Here is a 20,675-nt window from a genome sequence, read left to right as displayed (position 1 = left end):
ACCATACAAAGTTTGGAGCAGACCTAGGAGGAACTCTCTTCAGGACAGGATGATAGATGGTTCCTCCTGGGTGATTAAGTGGAAAAGACACAATGGGTATTCAGTAAGTGATAAGGAAACTCTTGTAGAAGCAGAGTTAGGAAAATTGCCTAGTAATTGGTCTGCTCAAACCTGGGAGCTGTTTGCACTCAGCTGAACCTTAAAGTACTTGCAGAATCAGGAAGGAGCCATCTATACCAATTCTAAGTTAATATGGACTGAATGAGGTCTTATTAATAGCAAAGAATAATTAAAATCCCAAACTTACAAGGTTTTCAACAAAAGTAAAGTTTGCTAAAAGTTAACAGTGTAACATGTATTACCCTACTACCACGCACTCTCAAAGGATTTCTCAGACAGTTTGCAAGAAATAACAAAATCTATCCTTACTCTACAATCCCAAATAGACTCTTTGGCAGCAGTGACTCTCCAAAACCGCCTAGGCCTAGATCTCCTCACTGCTGAGAAAGGAGGACTTTGCACCTTTTTAGGAGAAGAGTGTTGCTTTTACACTAACCAGTCAAGGATAGTACAAGACACTGCCTGGCATTAACAGGAAAAGGCTTCTGAAATCAGACAACGCCTTTCAAACTCTTATACCAACTTCTGGAGTTGGGTGACATGGCTTCTCCCCTTTCTAGATTCCGTGTCAGCCATCTTGCTATTACTCGCCTTCAGGCCCTGTATTTTTAACCTCCTTATCAAATTTGTTTCCTCCAGGATTAAGGCCGTCAAGCTACAGATGGTCTTACAAATGGAATCCCAAAGGAGCTCAACTAACAACTTCTACCGAGGACCCCTGGATCGACCCACTGGCCCTCTGTCTGGCCTAGAGATTTCCCCTCTGGAGGGCACTACCACTGCAGATCCCCTTCTTTACCCCTATCCAGCAGGAATTAGCTAGAGCGGTCATCACCCAATTCCCAACAGCAGTTGGGAGGTCCTGCTTAGAGGGGAGGATTGAGAGATGAAGCCAGCTGGACTTCCTGGTCGAGTGGGGACTTGGAGAACTTTTCTGTCTAGCTAGAGGATTGTAAATGCACCAATCAGCACTCTGTGTCTAGCTAAAGGATTGTAAATGCACCAGTCAGCACTCTGTTAAAACGTACCAGTCAGTGCTCTGAGTCTAGCTAGAGGATTGTAAATGCACCAATCAGCACTTTGTAAAATGGACCAATCAGCAAGACATGGGCAGGGACAAATAAGGAGATAAAAGCTGGCCACCCCAGCCAGAAGCAGCAACCTGCTTGTGTTACCTTCCATACTGTGGAAGCTTTGTTCTTTCACTCTTCACAAGAAATCTTGCTGCGGCTCACTCTTTGGGTCCGTGCCACCTTTAAGAGCTGTAACACTCACCGCAAAGGTCCGCAGCTTCATTCTTGAAGTCAGCAAGACCAAGAACCCACTGGAGGGAACCAACTCCAGATGCAATGACAGGTGGACAGATAGGCCTAAAGAACAGCGGTGACCTGCTGGGGACTGAGTGCATTAGCAATGGCATCTGGGACCCTGCGGGCCTCTGGCTCCTAACCCAGTACCACCCCTGCTGTAAGTGCTTCCTTCCTGGGGGTTCTACACATTGTTCTTCCAGGGGTGGGGCAAGGAGGGTAGAGCCATCCTACTCCTGGTACTCTGCCCTGACTAAATCCCTGTCCTGGGGTCTGTTGTCCTTTTCCCAATCTCCCCATTGGCCCTAGAGCTCGGCTTCTGGCCCTTCCTGCTACAAATCTGTGAAGGGAAAGGAGTATTTTCAGGCCAGCCTACCCACAACTCCCATATACCAGTTGTTAGCATGCATGCAGGGAGGATCCTTAGAGTTGCTAATCCAGTCACTACCTTCCTATTTTACAGGTGGGGAAACAGGTCCATGGAGAGAGAGTAACCCAGGTCTCCTGCCCCTCACTGTAAGGACCTTGTCTGTTTTTGGGCCAGAATTCTGTGAGCTTGATTCTCCAAAAGCACGATTTTTTTCTTGGAAATAATAAGCTTGACATCATAGGTTGTAATCTATTCGTTTCTGGGTTTTGTCAGGCCTCAGATTTGAAATCCAGATTCTTCCAGAAGGGTCTCAAACATACACTGGAGTTTCTTTCCAGCCTGTAAATATGGCAGAATCTAGCTCTGCCACATACCAGCTGGGATTGATACCTTGAACAAGTTACATATACACTGTGAGTCTTAAGTTTCTTTCTTTGTGAAATGGAAAAAGTATCCATGTCTGCTACCCTCTCAGAGTTGGGAGGATTCAGTGAGGTAAGGTGAGAACTTTGACACATCCTGTTAAGCACTATACATCATCACTTACCGAAGACATCTATGCAAAAAAAACTGTTTGAATTCCAGGGAGAAGGCAGTAAGCCCTGGACCTTGGAAATATCAAAGGCAAGGGCAGGTAGATACCAGTGACTCCAACAAAGTCGGTATGTGATACCCAACATAAGAGAAGTTCAGAGAGCCAAACAAGGGATTAATCTAGAGGCAGCTTAAAAGGGAATAGCACTGAGTTGGGCCTTGAGGAAGAGGGAAGAGCATTTCTGGCAGAGGGAACAACATGATCAAATTGCTGGGTGAGGGTGGGAGTCATTATTTCAGTACAAGTTGTTTCCTGTTATAGGATGTAGGAAATTAACAAAAACAGTGATTCAATCTTTAGATGCATACAATTTGTGTGCACTTAAGCCACCATAATGTCCCCTGGTGATCGGTTCTCCCATCAATTTAGAAAATAGGTGATACTTACATTCATTCATTCTTTTTTTTTTTTTTAAGATAGAGTCTCACTCTGTCCCCCAGGCTGGAGTGCAGTGGCACAATCTCGGCTCACTGCAAGCTCCACCTCCCAGGTTCACGTCATTCTCCTGCCTCAGCCTCCAGAGTAGCTGGGACTACAGGCGCCTGCCACCACGCCCGGCTAATTTTTTGCATTTTTAGTAGAGATGGGGTTTCACCATGTTAATCAGGCTGGTTTCAATCTCTTGACCTCGTGACCCACCCGCCTAGGCCTCCCAAAGTGTTGGGATTAAAGGCGTGAGCCACTACGCCCGGCCCATTCATTATTTCTTACTTAAACAATGGACAACAGCCAAGGAGAAGCTGATACCTTAGTGAATTTTTAAATTCCCTTCACCTATGAGGCCTCCAGGATGCCACCATATGCCCTTAGAACTCTTCTGTGGCTAAGCCCATATCTTCTAATAGTATCTAGAAGATTGCCCCATGCCCAATAACACCAATGCTCCACACACAAATGTTTCTACAAATTAAGTGTGCAGAACTCCCAAAGTGAGGGGATGTTTCATCTTCCCTCACTGTAAGCGTTCTGGAGGGCCAGGCTGGTTTTCCCCAATTAGAGGTGGACAGGAATATTGTTTCCTTTTTCCTTCTACTAGTAAGGCCTGGAATAAGCCTAGCCCCAGGGGTTGCTCACCTGAAATGGGTTGAGCCTGTTCCCCTTTCATCCTAATTCCCTGTCATTTCTGGCTTCTTTCACCCCAGAAGCTGTCAGAACTTGGAAAGGTGATAACTATGAAGAAAGGTGATAACCATGAAGAAAATTCTGTGATAGTTCCCTAAATATTGTTTAGGATTAGAAAAGACGGCTTTTTTTTTTTTTTTTTTTTTTTCAGTCATTGGCATCAAGTTTACTGAGAGGGATGAAAAATAAGGCTTGGAGAGTAAAGCTCTAGTAGAAACTACTCTATGGGAAAAGGTCAGTTATGTATTGGAATTTGGCCTGTTTCCTCTCTGCTTCTTGGACTAGGATTAATGCTACAACTCTTCTCTAAAAGAAACGCCCCCAATGACTTTATGTATCCTTTCTTTTAGGACTTTTCTAGCCCTATCACTAGAATTCTGTTTCATCTCACTAATCCTAGTCATCCAACCCATTCCAAACAATTCTGCTCTGCTGCGATGTCCTCCAGTCTCAAAACCCTTGGCAAATACCAACCTCTAAAGATTTCTGCAAGCACTATTTGGAAAACAAACATGTCATAGCTGGCTTCTGTCTATGGCTTTGGATTCCTTCCTCCAGTTTACATTATACCAAGCAATTTCTAGAGTCAGCTTCATTAGTTCAGCCGGTTATTACATACACATATTTGTATTAGCATTCTCCAGAGAAACATCATATATAGAACATTTGCATATTATATACAAGACAATATGTAATAATATGATAAAGTTATATAATATAGTATAAAAATAAAAATATATATGATATATGTAAAATAAAAATATATGTACAGGGGAAGCCCTCACTTAAAGTCATTGATAGGTTCTTGGAAGCTGTGACTTTAAGTTAAATGATATATAACCACCAATTTTGCCATAGGCTAATTGATATAAACGAGTTAAGTTCCTACGGCATATTTCTGGTCACAAAACCTTCACCAAAATTTTAAATAAAGACCCCAAACATTGCTAATATTAAGCATTGAAATAAATGCGAGTTATATATACATTTAAGTGGGGTGCAGTTATATATACATTTGAGTGGGGTACAGTGGCATGTACCTATAATCTCAGCTACTCTGGAGGCTGAGGCAGGATGATCACTTGAGTTCATAAGGCTGCAGTGCACCATGATTGTGCCTGTGAATAGCCACTGCACTCTAGCCTGAGCAACACAGCAACACCCCGTCTATAGACTTTTTTTTTTAATAAAAAAAAAAACTATTGGGTAAGAGATGCCTCACCAAGGACTTTCTCCTACACATTAGAACTGTGCATTTGGCCACTTCTAGTTCTAAGAGAATCTGGGAGACCATTTTAGGTTTCCAACCTCTAGAGCAGCTTTGTCCAATAAAACTTTCTGTGATGATGAAAACGTTCTATACCTGCTCTAATAAAACAGCTTCTAGCCACATGTGGTGACAACACTTGAAACCTGGCTAGTATGACTGAAAAGCTGCATTTCTGATATTATTTGACTTAAATTAATTTGAATTTAAATAGCCAAATGTGGCTAGTGGCTATCATATTGGACAGCCACACTTTTTTGGAGACAGGATCTTGCTCTGTTGCCCAGACTGGAGTGCAGTGGCATGATCATGGCTCACTGCAGCCTCGACCTCCCCAGCCCAAATGATCCCTCCACCTCAGCCTCCCAAGTAGCTGAGATTACAGGCGTGTGCCACCACACCTGGCTAATTAAAGAAAAAAAATTGTAGAAATGCAGTCTCACATGTTGCCCAGGCTGGTCTCAAACTCCTGGGCTCAAAAGATCCTTCCACCTGAGCCCCCAAAGTGCTGGGATTACAGGCATGAGCCACCACACCCAGCTACAACAGCTAGACTTTTGAAATGAAGGAAGTTCAGGAGAAAGAGAGTTAGAAAAGATGTTGGGTGAGCCAAGCTACGGTGCTTGTCACAGGACCACTCTTAATTTATTGCACTTCTCTTCTGTCTTGACTTCAGTAATAACATACTTTGTCAGTTCTACTTCTTTGACACAACTTTCCTAGTACATAGCATCAAAATCTGGGCTCTCAAAATGGGCTGATCTTTTCCTCCATCCACCTCTTAAATGTTAGTGTTCCCCAGGGTTTCCCTGACCTTTTCACTTCGTTTTTAACACCCTCCCTCTCTAGATGAGCTCACTGACTCCTTGCTTCACCCACCTCTCATAAGCTGATGATTTCCACATCTGTATATCTACTTCAGTGAACTCCAACTCCATGCATTTGTCTCCCTACTTGTCTCTCCCTAGATGTCTCACAGACACCTCAAGCTCAGCACATCTCAAGTTGTATAGATACTGATGGAACAAATATTCATTTTGCACCAACTGAATGTCAGGCAGTGAGTTAGATGCAAGTAGGCTAGACATGAGCCCTTTGGGTGTTTGCAGTTTAGCAGGTGCAATAGGCAGGTTTTCTCTACTATGCTGGCTTCAAACTGTCTTCTTCTGGTTCCGTTCATTCTCACCCAAGTGCAGAGTTGGTTGTTGTTGTTGTCGTTGTGTTTTTACTTTCACAATACCGTCCTTCTAGATCAGAGGTTCTCAAGCTCTTTAGTCAAAAACTCTTGACACCCCTAAAAACTATTCAGGACTGCAAAGAACTTATTGATGTTGACTTATAAGTAAGATAGACATTTAAAAATATCCATTAATTCATTCAAATGCAATAATAACTTCATTATATGTTAGTATTTACATTATTTACAACATTTTAAAATGAAAATAACTGTATTTTTCAAAACCAAAGATTAGTTAGAAGAGTGGTACCATTTTACTTTTTTGTAAATCTCCTTAGAGACTGGTTAATGGGAGTTGGCTGGATTGCTATATATTCTTCTGCATTTAATCTGTTGGGATATGACAAATATGTAGCCTCTATACACTCACATGAGAATGAGAATAAGGGAGGAAAAGAAAATCTTAGTTCTTTAAGAAAATAGTTTGTGAAATTATTGTGAAAATAGTTTGGGCTTCACAGAGCACCTGAAGGGGTTCCAGGAGTCCCCACATCATGTTTTGAGAACGGCTTGCTCTCCAGAACACCAGGGCCACTTTCTTATTTTAGGCTTGCAGATGACCTAGACTATTGTAAAGGTGGTTTGTTACATAGGGTGGTTTGGTTGGGCTGTGCCTACCTCAGGTCATAGGTGAATTCTCCCTTGTTGGTTGACCAAGGGCAGGCTGCAGGCAGCTGTCAAAGGAAGACCCTCAACAGATGGCTCCTGGCTACAGGATTGTGCACTTGAATTGTAAGGGGTGGTCTTGGGCCACTGACACAAACTCGTGCACTGGTGATGATAATGCATGCACATGTGGGAAGCTGGACACACTCCACATCTGTGTTCCACCTTCTCGCTTTGTGGTCTCCCCAGTTCAAAAAGTCCTCACAAAGGTCCTCCCTCCTCATGATTCTTCATTTCTCTTGTGGTCCTCAGGTCTCTCCCCAGTCCCAGACCGAATCTCCTCTTATATTATTTTCTTTCCATTATAATGTTAATTTTTTAAAAAATCACTTGTTCCTTTTATTGGCTTTTGTTAATCAACATCTTGGTTTTAAAAACTTATTTCTGATGTGCAGTTTTAGGAATCTTATTTGGATATTAGAACTAAATATTGTTTTATTCTCCTTGCGTTCCTGCTGCAACAGTGCCAGATTTTTCCTGAACTGCCTCTAACTGAACAGGTAAGGGACTCCTACATGGCAGGACAGAGGGAAAAAATTAAGTCAATTAACATTTCAACTGATTATCCGCCAAACAGGGAGTTGCAGACTTCATCTCCCTGTCCCCATAAACCTATTCCTCCTGGGTTCCCCAGTCTGATGGATGGCCCCAATGTCTTTCCACCCAAACAGTGGCAACAAGGAGAATAGAAGTCAGATCTCCATTCATTCATTCATTCATCCTCTCATTTAGCATAAGAATACTTACTATGTGCTGGGGATAGAATGGTGATGAAGAAAAACACAGGCCTTATTCTCATACAGCTTACCTTTTAGTGGAAGAGATAAACAATAAACAATTTCCATTATTAAAGACACTGTGAAGAAAAACAGATTATAAGGTCAGAGATGGCTGATGCCAGTGTTGGAGTGTTCTCAGTACACTCTATAGCTCTCCGTAGCTCCTGGCACATTGCCTGGCACCAGTGGTCATATATTGAATGAAAGTACAAGAAAAACAGATGAGCTCATACAAGTAAGGGTTAGTGAATGGGCTTCTGTGGCTGAGCTGTGTTTTCCCCTTCACTCCTGTACAAGCTGTTCTATTCTGACCTCCCTTCCACAGAAAACCTCCAAGTTTCTAGAATGGGATTCCAACTTAATGGCCTATGTAATTTTCAAAATAATAAAAAAAAGGAAGGGTTTCATTGTTTTGGGCTAACTTCTAGGTCCAGGAGTGGTGAAGATGTAAGACCTTGTTGAATTTTGGAAACTAATCTACCATTATCGTGGTGGTTAATTTTACATGTCAACTTGACTAGGCAAAGGGTGCCCAGATATCTGGTTAAACATTACTTCTGGATGTGTCTGTGAGAGATTAGAATTTGAATTGGTGGGCTAAATAAAGCAGATGGCCCTCCCCAGTGTGGGTGGGCATGATCCGTTGAGGGCCTCAATAGAAAGAACAAAAAGGCACAGGAAGGTTGAGTTCTTGCTCTGCCTGACTGCTTGAGTTGAGATATTGATCTTCTCCCTCCCTTGGCACTCTTGGTACTCAGACCTTCAGACTCAAACTGGAATCCATACCATTGGCTCCCTGGCTTTCTGGCCTTCAAACTATGCCACCAGCTTACCTGGGTCTCCAGCTTGCAGTTGGCAGATTGTGAGATTTAGCCTCCATAATTGCATGAGCCAACATCTTAAAATAAATTTCTCTCAGTGCATCTACATCTATATCTAATCTGTTGGTTCTGTTTCTCTGGAGAACCTTGACTAATACAACCATCCTTATGAGATTTTTGAAAAGGTGTGGAGATGTGGCCGAAGGTCACTGAAGGCTTCTGATCTCCCACATGGTTTCTGTGTAGGTGGAATAAAAAGAGATCTAGAAGCTTGGGAAGGTGGTGAAAGAGGAGTTTTGGTGTTGTATTCTCTTCCTGGGAAATCTGCTCTAGCCCCAGGGTTATGAGAGAAGTTACTGCCTCAGGGTGATGACAGCAGCAAAGGAGTGAAGCAGGCCCTTCCAATGTGATGGCTGAGCCACGGCACCTTTGTGTGGAGCTGGCAGTGTTTAGACCACATAGCAATGTCACCACCTCTGAGATAATTCTAGTAAATAAGAACAACCAGCAGGGCTGTCCAGCCACAATGACTGGGCACAAGCTGGACTTGGAAGGTGCCAGGGACCCAGCACTAATGGGACTAAGGAATCCCCAGAACAGTTTCCTCTTGAGGAGAAACCATAATGCATCTTTACAGGATCATTTCTTGACGCTGTAACTCCTAATGTAACGTTTCCTAATATTAGGAAGTGTGTGATCTTGGGCATGGGGAGTCATCTCTCTGAGCCTCAGTTTCTTCTATCTGTAAAATGGGCATAGCTATACTTAGGTGGCCATGAGGAATAAATGGGATAACAACGCCAAGGAACCAAACACAATACAAAGTGCACAGTAAGATTCTCAACAAATGTTAGTTCTTTTCAGTTTCCCTTGTGTCTGCAGGCAGATGAACCCCATGCCAATTTCATTCAGTTATTGGAATGGATACAGCAACCATGCTTTTAAGATCTTGAAGTTTGAAAACAAAAGAGCCCTGAAGATCTCCCAGCTTCCCAAAGAGGGGGGGCAATGTTATTAGTGGGTTAGCAGGGTGATGTGCATGAATTGTGGTTGGGCTGGTGCCAGGCCTAAAGGGGTTGGCCTGGGAGGGTTCCATTGTTGTGGGGCTTGGGGGTGAGTTGTTCTGTCCAACTGGGAGTAATGCAGAGGAGGGGGCAAGGAAGATCCCAAGTGAAAGGGGATGGGAGGAAGTCCCATTCCTCCTGGGAGCACTTTTGTAGCTGCTTGGTCTGGCTAGTCACAGCTGGAGGGAGAGCAATTCAGTCAATTTGACATTAATTCACATCTACCAGGCCTATTGGAAGGGAACATCTATTAAGACCAATTTGTCCTGGTCTCAATCACAGAAATTTAGTTTGCCCACACTAGAAAGAAAAGCAATGAACATTTTGGATTATTCCCAGGAAGATTGTCTGTGATTTGCAATAACATCATAAGGAAAATAATTTAAAAATATGGGCCCAATATGTTCTTTATTTGGCTCCCCTATGAGTCCTCAAACGGAAGCACCCCTGGGTGGAGTCAAGAGAGGCAACAAAGGAAAGGAGGTTTTGGGTTTGTAGAAATGCCTAAAGTCGTCCTGCTCCAGTGCCTGGAGGGCACTGCAGAATCACTGGTGCTGCTGTTAAATCTAGTGCAGATGACAAGTTATGAGAAAGTGTATTTATGTTGCCTTATCTGTTACAGTGATTGTTGGGGAAACCAGCCCCACACCCTGCTACCCTGAGTCCAGCGGAGACAAAGGAGTTAGAAAGAGACAGAATAAGCGTTTAAAAAGCAGGTCCAGGGGACCTGAGCATCGGAGGCTTGCTCACAGCCCAGGCTCCGCCTGATTTATTGGTTTACAAGCTCTTTGTTCTTAGGGCAGATGGGAGGGGTAGGAAGGGATGAGGAAAAGGATTAATCAGTGAAGGAGAACTCGTGAGTCATTCAATAATATGTATAGCTGTGGTGGTTTCTGTGAATTTCCTTGAGCAAAGGCATGTGTCTAAACTACTTAAGATCTTTAACTTATCGGGACTGAAATGGGTGGGAGTGGCTTTCAGGAGGGGCCAAGATGTTTGATTATACTCCACTGCTTCAAGGGAGTGTTACCTCCTTGAGCAACTGTGGAATTCTGCTGAGTGGTTATGCTGTCGGGGCATAAAGACATGAAGGCAATAAGAAGACTTTTCTCCTCAGAGGCCGCCCATGGCTCCCCTTGGGTGTCTCACACAGGGAAGACCAACTCAGCTGGCACCGCAGAAACTCTCTTTCCCACAGTGATCAGCATAGCTGCCCAAAAGATACTGTGGATGGAGGGGCCAGCTGCCACATACCCTCCTGATGGAAGTACCAAGTACATTGGCCTGAGACTGGAGTCCTCTCCAATAGCCCACTGTCCAGCCCCTGGCCTTACCAATGCTCAGGACAGATTAGAAATGGACCATAAGTCAACAGCACCCTCCTTTCCTCAACTTGCCACTTGGGTGGGCATTAGCTCATCCAGAGAATTTGATTTGGCAGATACCATGCTTCTTTTATATCATTTCTTTGCCACCTAATTTGTACTTATGATTGTAGAAATATAAGAAAATATAAAGAAGTAAAAGAAGAAAATAAAAAGAAATTATATTTCAAAGATAACCAGTTAAGCTTTGGTCTTTTTTAAATAGACATTTAAATTAAGGAGTAGTGCTAAAAAAATACATAGAAGCACATACTTTTTTTCCTTACAAAACCAGATGGTGGGAGAAATGAAGCTCTGCAGGGCATTAGGTCAGATCTTCCTTTCACTTTATTGTAGAGTAGCCTCCACTGCAGGGAGAGAATTCAGCCTGGCACGTCACCTCATGCTATCCAGTGAACCCTGCCCCTCACAGAACACAATTCTGGTCACTCTGGGTGACAGAAGGGGACTTGTAGTCAGTTTCAGCTGCAGAAGGGGTTACTAGCCATGTATAGAACTTTTTTAATTCCAAGAAGTTATGATTTTTAGAATAACCCTAAACAGGCTGGGCGTGGTGGCTCACACCTGTAATCCCAGCATTTTGGGAGGTCAAGGTTGGCAGATCACCTGAGGTCAGGCGTTTGAGACCAGCTGGCCAACATGGTGTAACCTCGTCTCTTCTGAAAGTACAAAAATTAGCTGGGCGTGGAGGTGCAGGCTTATAATCTCAGCTACCTGGGAGGCCGAGGCAGGAGAATCACTTCAACCTGGGAGGTGGAGATTGCAGTGAGCTGAGATCATGCCACTGCACTCCAGCCTGGGTGACAGAGCAACACTCCGTCTAAAAAAAAAAAAAAAAGAATAAACCTAAATATAATCCTAATGTTATACACCTTCCTGTCACCTTCCATCTTGGTGTGCACTTAACACACCTGAACAGGTTTGACCAGCTCCTTAGAACCATAGTAAAAGACTTTACAATTTGAGAAGGGAACATGAAGAAAAATTTAATCTCATTTATCAAAGTAATACATATTAATCCTGAAAAAATAATTCAGAAATACAGAGGGTAAAAGCACTCATTCTACTTTTGCATTTAAAAAGTTCTTTGTTGTTTTGGGTTTCCCTAGTATGTTTCTAAGGGGTGTGGGTTGGCTTCACACTCGTCTCTTTCTTTTTGTAGACCCATTTGCCTTATATATTTTAAAGCTGTGCTGATAGGTTCAGGGTGCATGTAAGTTTATGACAAATCATTCAATAGTTACGGAACGTTTGCTGTACACCAGGTACTGTCCAGGGTCCTGAAAAGAGTCAAGAACAGGATACAACAGGATAGAAGCGCCATCTAGTGGATGGTACTTGTTTTATACAAAATGTAGCCGGGTGTGGTGGCGCACGACTGTAATCCCAGCTACTTGGGAGGCTGAGGCAGGAGAATTGCTTGAACGCTGAAGGCGGAGGTTGCAGTGAGCCGAGATCGCACCACTGCACTCCAGCCAGGGCGACAGAGCAAGACTCCGTCTCAAAAAAACAAAAAAGAAATAAATTGGACTATTTGAAGGAGAATCCTTAGTGTTCCCCCCTACCCCTATTTGCTCTCGCTGTCTTGAGACAGGGTCTCACTCTGTCACCCAGGCTGGAGTGAAGTGGTGTGATCATAGCTCACTGCATCCTTGACCTCCTGGGCTCAAGCTGTCTTCCCTCCTCAGCTTTCTGAGTAGCTGGGACTATAGGCGTGTGTCACCACGTCCAGCTGATTTTTATATTGTTTTTTTGTAGAGACGGGGGTCTCACTATGTTGCCCAGGCTGGTCTCAAACTTCTGGCCTCAAGTAATCCTCCTGCCTCAGCCTCCCAAAGTGCTGGGATTACAGGCACGAGCCACCGTGCCCAGCCTCTCAGTTCTCTGTTTTCATCATAATTCAACATTTCACAGATTAGTGTTAGTAGTCTACGTCATAAGAAGTTTATTTATAAAGGTAACAAATAGGTTGAAAGATAATTACAGTAATTCTTATGCCCCTATATTAACAAGTATTGAAAAACTTCACCCTCCTTTCTTAGGGGGTGCCATTTAAACTAACAGATGAATTTTAAAGGACTGCTATACCCCTGAAGGTGTCAGAAAGGAGCATTCTATGCAGTGGGAAAAGTTGCTGCAAAGGCTCAAGATGTAACTGATTGGGCTGATCAGGTAACAGAAGGGAGGCCACTGTGCCTGGATGAGAGTCACAGTGTCAGAGGTGCAGTCAGAGTTGGGCAGAGGCCTGCCTGCGGAAGACCATGTTGGCCAGGTTAACCAATTTGAAGTTGCTTGGGGGAGATTAATTTCAGTGTCAGGAGGCCAGTTAGAGCACCATTGCAGGACTACATTTGAGAGAAGATGGTGGCCAGGACTAGGGATGATGTGCTGTGGAGATGGAAAGAAATGGGTGGATTTACAATGCATTTTGGAAGAAGAATAAACTGGACTTGCTGATGTTTTAGATGTGAGAGGGTGGAGAATTAAGAGCAACTTCTAGACTGGGCGTGGTGGTTCACACCTGTAATCCCAGCACTTTGGGAGGCTGAGGCAGATGGATCACTTGAGGTCAGGAGTTTGAGACCAGCCTGGCCAACATGGTGAAACCTCATCTCTACTAAAAATACAAAATTAGCCAGGCATGGTGGTGTATGCCTGTAATCCCAGTTACTTGGGAGGCTGAGACAGGAGAATCGCTTGAACTCAGGAGGCAGAGGAGGTTGCAGTGAGCCGAGATTGTGCCATTGCACTCTAGCCTGGGCAACAAGAGGGAAACTCCATCTAAAAAAAAAAAAAAAAAAAAGAGTAACTTCTAGGTTTCCTGACTTGGACATTGTTTGACAACTTAGGGATTGATTATTGGTTTTTTATCAATATGAAATATTCCATTCTATGCCCATTAAATGCTTAGACTTAGAGTCTGTTTTGTCTCATATTAATAATTCTACACAGCTTTTTCTCTTGTTGTTAGAACTTGCTTGGTGTACCCTTTTTCCTTCCTTTCTTTTCAACCTTTTCTATTGTTTGGTTTTATTGTAGGTAAATCTCTTGTAAAAAGTCTCCTCCCTTCTCTGTCTCCCTCCTTCCTTTTAATGAGGAAACATAACATGTTTGTATACATTGTGATTAAGGATAGACTTGGACTTTGTAACACTATATTAGTGTCTTTTATGGCCCATGCTTTCTGTCCTATATTCCTCCTTGTCTGCTCTTTGGTGCAGTAAAAATTGAGTGGAAAAACCAGAAACAGGGAGACTTAGAAGGCTTATACCCGTAGGCACACTGGGTCTTTCTAGAGTCACCGTCATCTTTTCTGGGCCCACCTCACATGCAGAGCTTTCTGGTTTAGGACACAGCGAGATAGCTCCCTCTTCATGGCCTGTACCCACTCCCCATTGAAAGCATTGTTTCTCATTCTTTCAAAGACTGTGTTCCTTTCGAATTTTTTTTTTTTTTTTTCCTGAGACAGCCTTACTCTGCCACCCAGGCTGGAGTACAGTGGTGCGATCTAGGCTCACTGCAAACTCTGCCTCCCAGGTTCAAGCAATTCCCTGCCTCAGCCTCCTGAATAGCAAATTTTTGTATTTTTAGTAGAGACAGGTTTTCACCATGTTGGCCAGGCTCGTCTCGAATTCCTGTCCTCAGGTGATCCACCTGCCTCAGCCTCCCAAAGTGTTAGGATTACAGTCATGAGTCACCACGCCTGGCCTTGAATGTTCTTATTTCCATCCCTTGCCCCCATTTAATTATTGGGCCTCCCAGTCCAACAGAGAATCACTCCTCTTGTCCTGTATTAGAAATGAAATATTCTGACGAAGGATCCGGGAAGACTGACTCCTGCTCTGCCAGTCCCACTTCCTCCATGCTGAATTCCCAAAGGAGATCCATGCAAGGAACAGTAGCCTGTTAGGAAATGGAACTTACCAACTGTATCTCATCATTACTGAGTTGGTTCCTGTTTCCCTAATTCAGGCCCTCTGCTGAAGATGAGTTTGATGACATGACTCTTGGATGACCATAATTTATTGTCCAAACTGGGAAACTCTGTAGAATAAAAATGAGTGAATGAAAGGGTCTGCCATTAATAATCATACCAAGAAACCATGAAGATCAGTATATGCTGTCCTGCTTTTTAGATCAGACTCAAGCAAGACTTCTACTGCCCTCGGGAGGCTGCAACCAAATCTCAGGCTATTACCCTCTGCCCTGTCCCATAGCAGAAGAACAAAGTCACAAAAAGAGAGAGCAATGAAGGTCCCAGCTTTAAAAGAAACATTTATCATGTCCACTAAATAAGGTTGGCCAGCTAATGTCTGGGACTCTGACTCATCCAATTAGCAATGGCCCCTCTTTTGCTGGGGAACTTTAGAAAGGGGGTGGGAAGGGCAGTTGTCAAAGTAAGCTTTCTCATCAGGAAGAGAAAACAGTTTTCCTCCCTGTACAGTTCTCTACTGTGAGAGTTCCTGTCTTGGCTTTCCCTCATCACCTGCTAGCCTTCCCTTGTTTGCTACCGAAGAGTTCAATTCCTTGTAGTTGGTTTGCTGACCCCATCTCCTTGGTGTGCTCTCCATTCCATCTTCTCTGCACTGAGTCTCACAATGGTCTCTGACCTACTCTCTCAAAGGGCCCCACTAGTGTTCTAGTAACTTTCCTGTATGCCTCTTGTATTTGCCTTTTCTATTCTTGGCAGAGGGTTAGAACAGAACTCAGAGCAAGATGTTGATTCTGGTTCAGAATATGATGATAAATTCACTGACATTAATATCAGGGGAAAAACAGATGTCTGAATCTGGAGCAGCCTGTGAAATGAAAAACAACTTAGAAAAGATACAGGGAAATCCTTTAGGAAAGAACATAAATAGCAAGAGATCTCATGTGAAAACAACTAAGGATTAAAAACAAAAATCTCCACAAGTTAGGGAGGCCAGAAATATAAGGGATTTGGACAAAGATTCAGTTCCAGCTCCAACTTAGTTCAACATCACAAGGTTTCCATAGAACGCAAAGCTGTAAATATGGTGAATGTGGTAGAGTTCCCCTGCATCTAGCTTTTCATCATTGAGAGAGAATTCACAGTGGGGTAAGGTTCTGTCAATGTGAGTGTGGGAAGTCCTTCACTCTGAGCTCTATCCCTTATGCCCCACCAAAGGAGACATTCTGGGGCTAGACTCCCCTGAAAGATTTGCCCAACTGTGGAAAATCTTTCAGCCAGATTTCATATCTTAGGCAACATCAGCAAGTGCATACTGAAAAAAAATCCTATGTATGTAATGAGCATGGGCAAGTTTTAACCTGGAGCTCAGCCGTTGCTGCCCATCAAAGAGTCTACATCAGGGAGTGCTCAACAGGGCCAGGGGCCTCATGGTGCAACTCAGGGCAGGGCTTCAGAAACCATTTGAGGGGCATTGAGTATGGGAAAGGCTGAAGTGGGCACCAGAGGCCGTGCCTGCATCAGCAACCACACTAGGGAGAAACATGTGAATGTGAGGTGTATGGGAAAATCTCAGAGCAGAAACCTGACAAGGCACCCACACTGGGAGAAACCCTAAGGAAGCAGTGGGTCATGGCTTTGCCACTCTCCCTGCAGGCTTCTCCCCACTGTGGCTTCTGTGATGTGAGAGGAGACCTCTGACCCAGAGGAAGGCTTCCCCACACTCACTGCGCTGAGTGCTTCTCCCCAGGGGGATTTGCTGGTGGGCACCAAGAGCAGAACTCAGAGTGAAGGAATGTTTGCCTACCTTTACTACACACATAGAATTTCATTCCAGTGCATGATTTCTGACATTTCCTAAGGCCTGAAATCCGCTCTAAAGACTTCCTATAACCAGAACAGGTATAGCCTTCTCCTCTGAGTGACTCCATTGGTGGGTGAGCAGCAGGGGTGGAGCGGAGGAAGAAGGCTTTCCCACACTTGCTGGAGGTTCTCTCCAGTGTGGAGTTTCTGATGCTGACCCAGGCTTGAAATTTGACTGACAGCTTTCTCATGCTCCTCACCTACATAGAGTTCTCTGTGATTTGGATTTCCCGATGCCTCAGGATAGATGAGCAATGAACGGAGGCCAAGGTCTTGAGGTATCTGCAGACATGAGAATTGCTCCGCTGCCCAGAGGTAGTTCTAGGTGAGCCTGCTTGAAATCTGACCAGAAATGCCTTCTTGGAAACGACTAGCAAAACCATGCTTTGGGGATTTGCCCTTCTTTTTTTGTCAAAAGGTTATTTGGTCTCCTCGCTATAAAAACTGGTTCAAGAGTTATGTTGGCTGGAAGAAACAAAGCATTTTGATCACATAAAGACAGTATAGCTCTTTCTCACTTTCCCATTAAGCAGTTGCTTAAATGCTAGCAATAAAAGGGCTTTCAGAGTTGACTGTGGATACAATAATATGGGTTTTTATTTTTCTTTAAATTTTTTTTACAGACAGGGTCCCACTGTGTTGCCCAGGCTGGTTTCGGACTCCTGAGTTCAAGAGATCCTCCTGCCTTAGCCTCTGAGTAGCTTCTGAGTGCTAGCTGACTACAATGGCACCTGGAGCCCAGCACAATAATAACTTTTAAAAAATACCTTGGGCCAGACGCAGTGTCTCACGCCTGTAATCACAGCACTTTGGGAGGCCAAGATGGGCAGATCAACTGAGGTCAGAAGTTCGAGACCAGCCTGGCCAACATGGTGAAACCCCATCTCTACTAAAAGTACAAAACTTAGGCGGGCCTGGTGGCAGGCGCCTATCATCCCAGCTACTTGGGAGGCTGAGACAGGAGAATCGCTTGAACTCCGGTCGGGAGGTGGAGGTTGCAGTGAGCCGAGATTGCACCACCGTACTCCGGCCTGGGTGACAAGAGTGAAACTCCATCTCGGAAGAAAAAAAAAAAAAAAAGCTTGCCCACTCCAAGTTTTAAGCTCATTGGCATTTCTGTGTCACAAACAAGAAACTTCAGAACTCTGAAGCATGACACCAAAGCCTCTCCATGCTCTGGTTCACACCCTCCTTTCTGGCCTCCTATACCCACTGCCCCTCACCTTGTTCTCAGGGCAAACCTATCCACAGGAGATGAAATCTCACCAGAAGTTCCCGTTGGAACCACCAATCTGCCTCTGTCACCCATGCTTAACCAACTGAGAGGAAAGCAGCAACCATTCTTTCTGTACCTTGGGCTACATTTATAGGGCCCAGTCCTTTTACATCCCCGGTTCCCACTAACGATGCTTTTTTTTTTTTTTTTTTGAGACAGGGTCTCACTCTGTTGCCCAGGCTGAAGTGCAGTGGTGCGATCACAGCTCACTGTAGCCTCGACCTCCTGGGTCCAAGCGATCCTCCCAACTCAGCCCCTCCAGTAGTTGGGACTACAGGCATGTGCCCCATGCCTGGCTAATTTTTGTATTTTATGTAGCGATGAGGTTTTGCCATGTTGCCCAGGCTGGTCTTGAACTCCTGAGCTCAAGCAATCCACCCACCTTGGCCTTCCAAAGTGCTGGGATTATAGGTGTGAGCCACTGTGCCTTGTCTGGTTCTTAACAATCTTTAATGTCAATGGGGGAAAGAAGAGATTTGGTCCTTGTTCCTCCAAGCGTGGCCCTCAGACTAACAGCTCTCTACCACCTGGGAGCTTGTTGGAAATACAGGCTTGTTGTGACACATTGAGGATGAAAAATAAAATTTTAAAAAGATAGTAATACTAATACTAATAAGAAGAAGAAATGCAGGCTCTGAGGCCCTACCCTAGTCCCACAGTATCAGAATCTTCTTTTTAACAGGCTTGCCAGGTGATTTGTTTGTACCTTCACATCTGAGAGGCACTGGTCTGGATGAAAACTTTTATTTACAATTCCTACTTCATCTCTAGGATCACTGATAGTCCCAAGGAGGAGAGATTGAGAAGCAAAGGGCACATAACAGGGTTAACGTCATCTCCTTGACAGCAACTAGCAGGTCATGCTGGAAGCTGTGGGCTCTAAAATCCCAAGGCAGAGGAGAAGGAAGCTGAAACCAGTGGAAACATTGGCCAGCCTTGGGGCCAAAGATAACTGGGGGTGGAGCAGTTTTTTGTACAGCCCCACTCTCCAATCAGGCAGAGGCCAACCTTATAACCTTATTGGTACAAACTGAAGAGGAGGTTTCTACTACCTTTTTCATAAGAAATCAGTTGGAAACCTTTCCACGGGGCCAAAACAAATTTAGAGCAGTGCTTCTCAACTTTAATGCATGGAAGCAGCACTTGGGAGCTTTGCAAAAATCCAATGCCTGAGCACCACCTACAAGATTCTGATTCAATCGGTTTGAAATAGGGTAGAGAATTGCATTTAAAAAAATCTCCCTGTCTCTGCAGCCCAGGCATGGCCAATGTGGGCATAGCATCCCAGCCCTGGGAGCGCCCCGGTGGAGCAGGCTGCCTGGCACAGAGGAGCCAACTGGGCCCGTGGTGGTGGGTGAGGGGCCAGGCTGGAGCCGTGGTGGCAGAGCTGCAGGGTCCTTCATGATGAGAGATTGGGGGCACTTATATCTCCTCTGCATAGTTGATAGTTTGGGTACTGACGACATGGCTGACAGTGTCAAAACCTTTCTCCAGGACCTTTCCAGGGGAGTAAAAGACTTCATCTGGGATATTTGTACCATCTCCAGCTAGACACTCCAATCCATCAAAAGAGGGGAGCAGCGTGGAAGAAGGGCAAGCATTGTCCTGGCACAGAGAATACCCCAGAGTATAGAGTGGGAGCAAGAGAGTGAGCCAGCAAGTGTTAGTAGAATTTTCCAGTGTTGCACTTGGAAGGGTGGACTGCTCTGGTTCAGTCTACTCTTGCTTTATCGGGTGTTTATTCCTGGGCTTCAGTGAGTAACAGTGTGAATTACTTATGATCCATCACTGTGTGGAGATGCTTGGTCATGGCTCGAATTTTTCCTCATATAAATTTCCAGGGCTTTTGGGTGCTCCCCTTGTTCATGCCTAGCAAAGTTGTGAATGCCATGTGGTTCCAAGATACAGCTGACCTGGCATTTGAAGCATCAGGGAGGAAGCCTCACCCATTCCCTAGTGTCTACAAAATAACTGCTGACATGCTCTCCAATATTTTGCTGCAGGCTCTTTTCCCCATTCAAGGAATGTCTGTGAGTCTCTTTCCCACCCACCTTGTTGGTCAGCTGGTTACTCTCTGGCGTTTGTCTCTTCTTGACTCATTCTACTGCTTCAAATATGGTTGGTTCAATAAAGGAATTGAAATGCACCAGCGGTTCCTCTAACACAGAGAGGAACTGGCTTTACTACTTTGGGTTTGGTTTTTTTGGCTTTTCTCACAGCAATGCAGTCCTCATATATTTTCCATGGCTGCCTTTTCTCTATCCTCTTTCCTTTATTCATTATCAGTGCAATGAGGCAAAGATCCCTGGCCAAGCACACCTCTTTGAGTTGCACCTCTCCTCCTTCGTGGTCTTCTTAAGCAACAGACTCTTCCACAAGACACTCTCACGTGCAGTCTGCCTTGAGCAGCTCAGCCTCTGCACAGAAGTTCCCTTCACCACATATGTCTCCACCCAGATTGAAGGCTACTGCAGGCCTGAGTCACCTGCCATCGAGGGGATGGGTGGGATTGGAAGGAGGCTGTGGCGGCTCTTTTCCCATTTTACCTCCCCCTGCCAGGAAAGGCACGATTCATCCTGTCAAAGGCCCTCTGCATATTCCCTCTCTGAGGAATTGGAATCTTTATCTCTGGTGCACGTAAGGTAGAATCTTCCTGACACCAGTGTGTGGATTTTTAACACCACTGAGAGTCTGAAAGGACCACAGTTTTTTTAGTTTTTAGTTTTTTTTTTTTTTTTTTTTTTTTACAGCGATTTTTCTAGCATTTGCCAGTCCCTATGGCTGGATTGATTTGAATATTTTGTTTTTCTCCCTGTGCCATTTACCTTCCCACCTTTCCTTCCTGCCTTCTACCACCCTTGGGTGAATGAAA

General features: G+C 44.4%; 1 pseudogene; it reads left to right on the top strand.

Moving 5' to 3' along the window:
* Positions 1–19,225: 19,225 nt before the first annotated feature.
* Positions 19,226–20,162, top strand: LOC100609872 (etoposide-induced protein 2.4-like; annotated as a pseudogene).
* Positions 20,163–20,675: the final 513 nt, after the last annotated feature.

Source organism: Pan troglodytes, chromosome 2 (assembly GCF_028858775.2).
Source record: "Pan troglodytes isolate AG18354 chromosome 2, NHGRI_mPanTro3-v2.0_pri, whole genome shotgun sequence".
Lineage (NCBI taxonomy): Eukaryota > Metazoa > Chordata > Mammalia > Primates > Hominidae > Pan > Pan troglodytes.
This window is presented reverse-complemented; position numbering and strand designations above follow the sequence as displayed.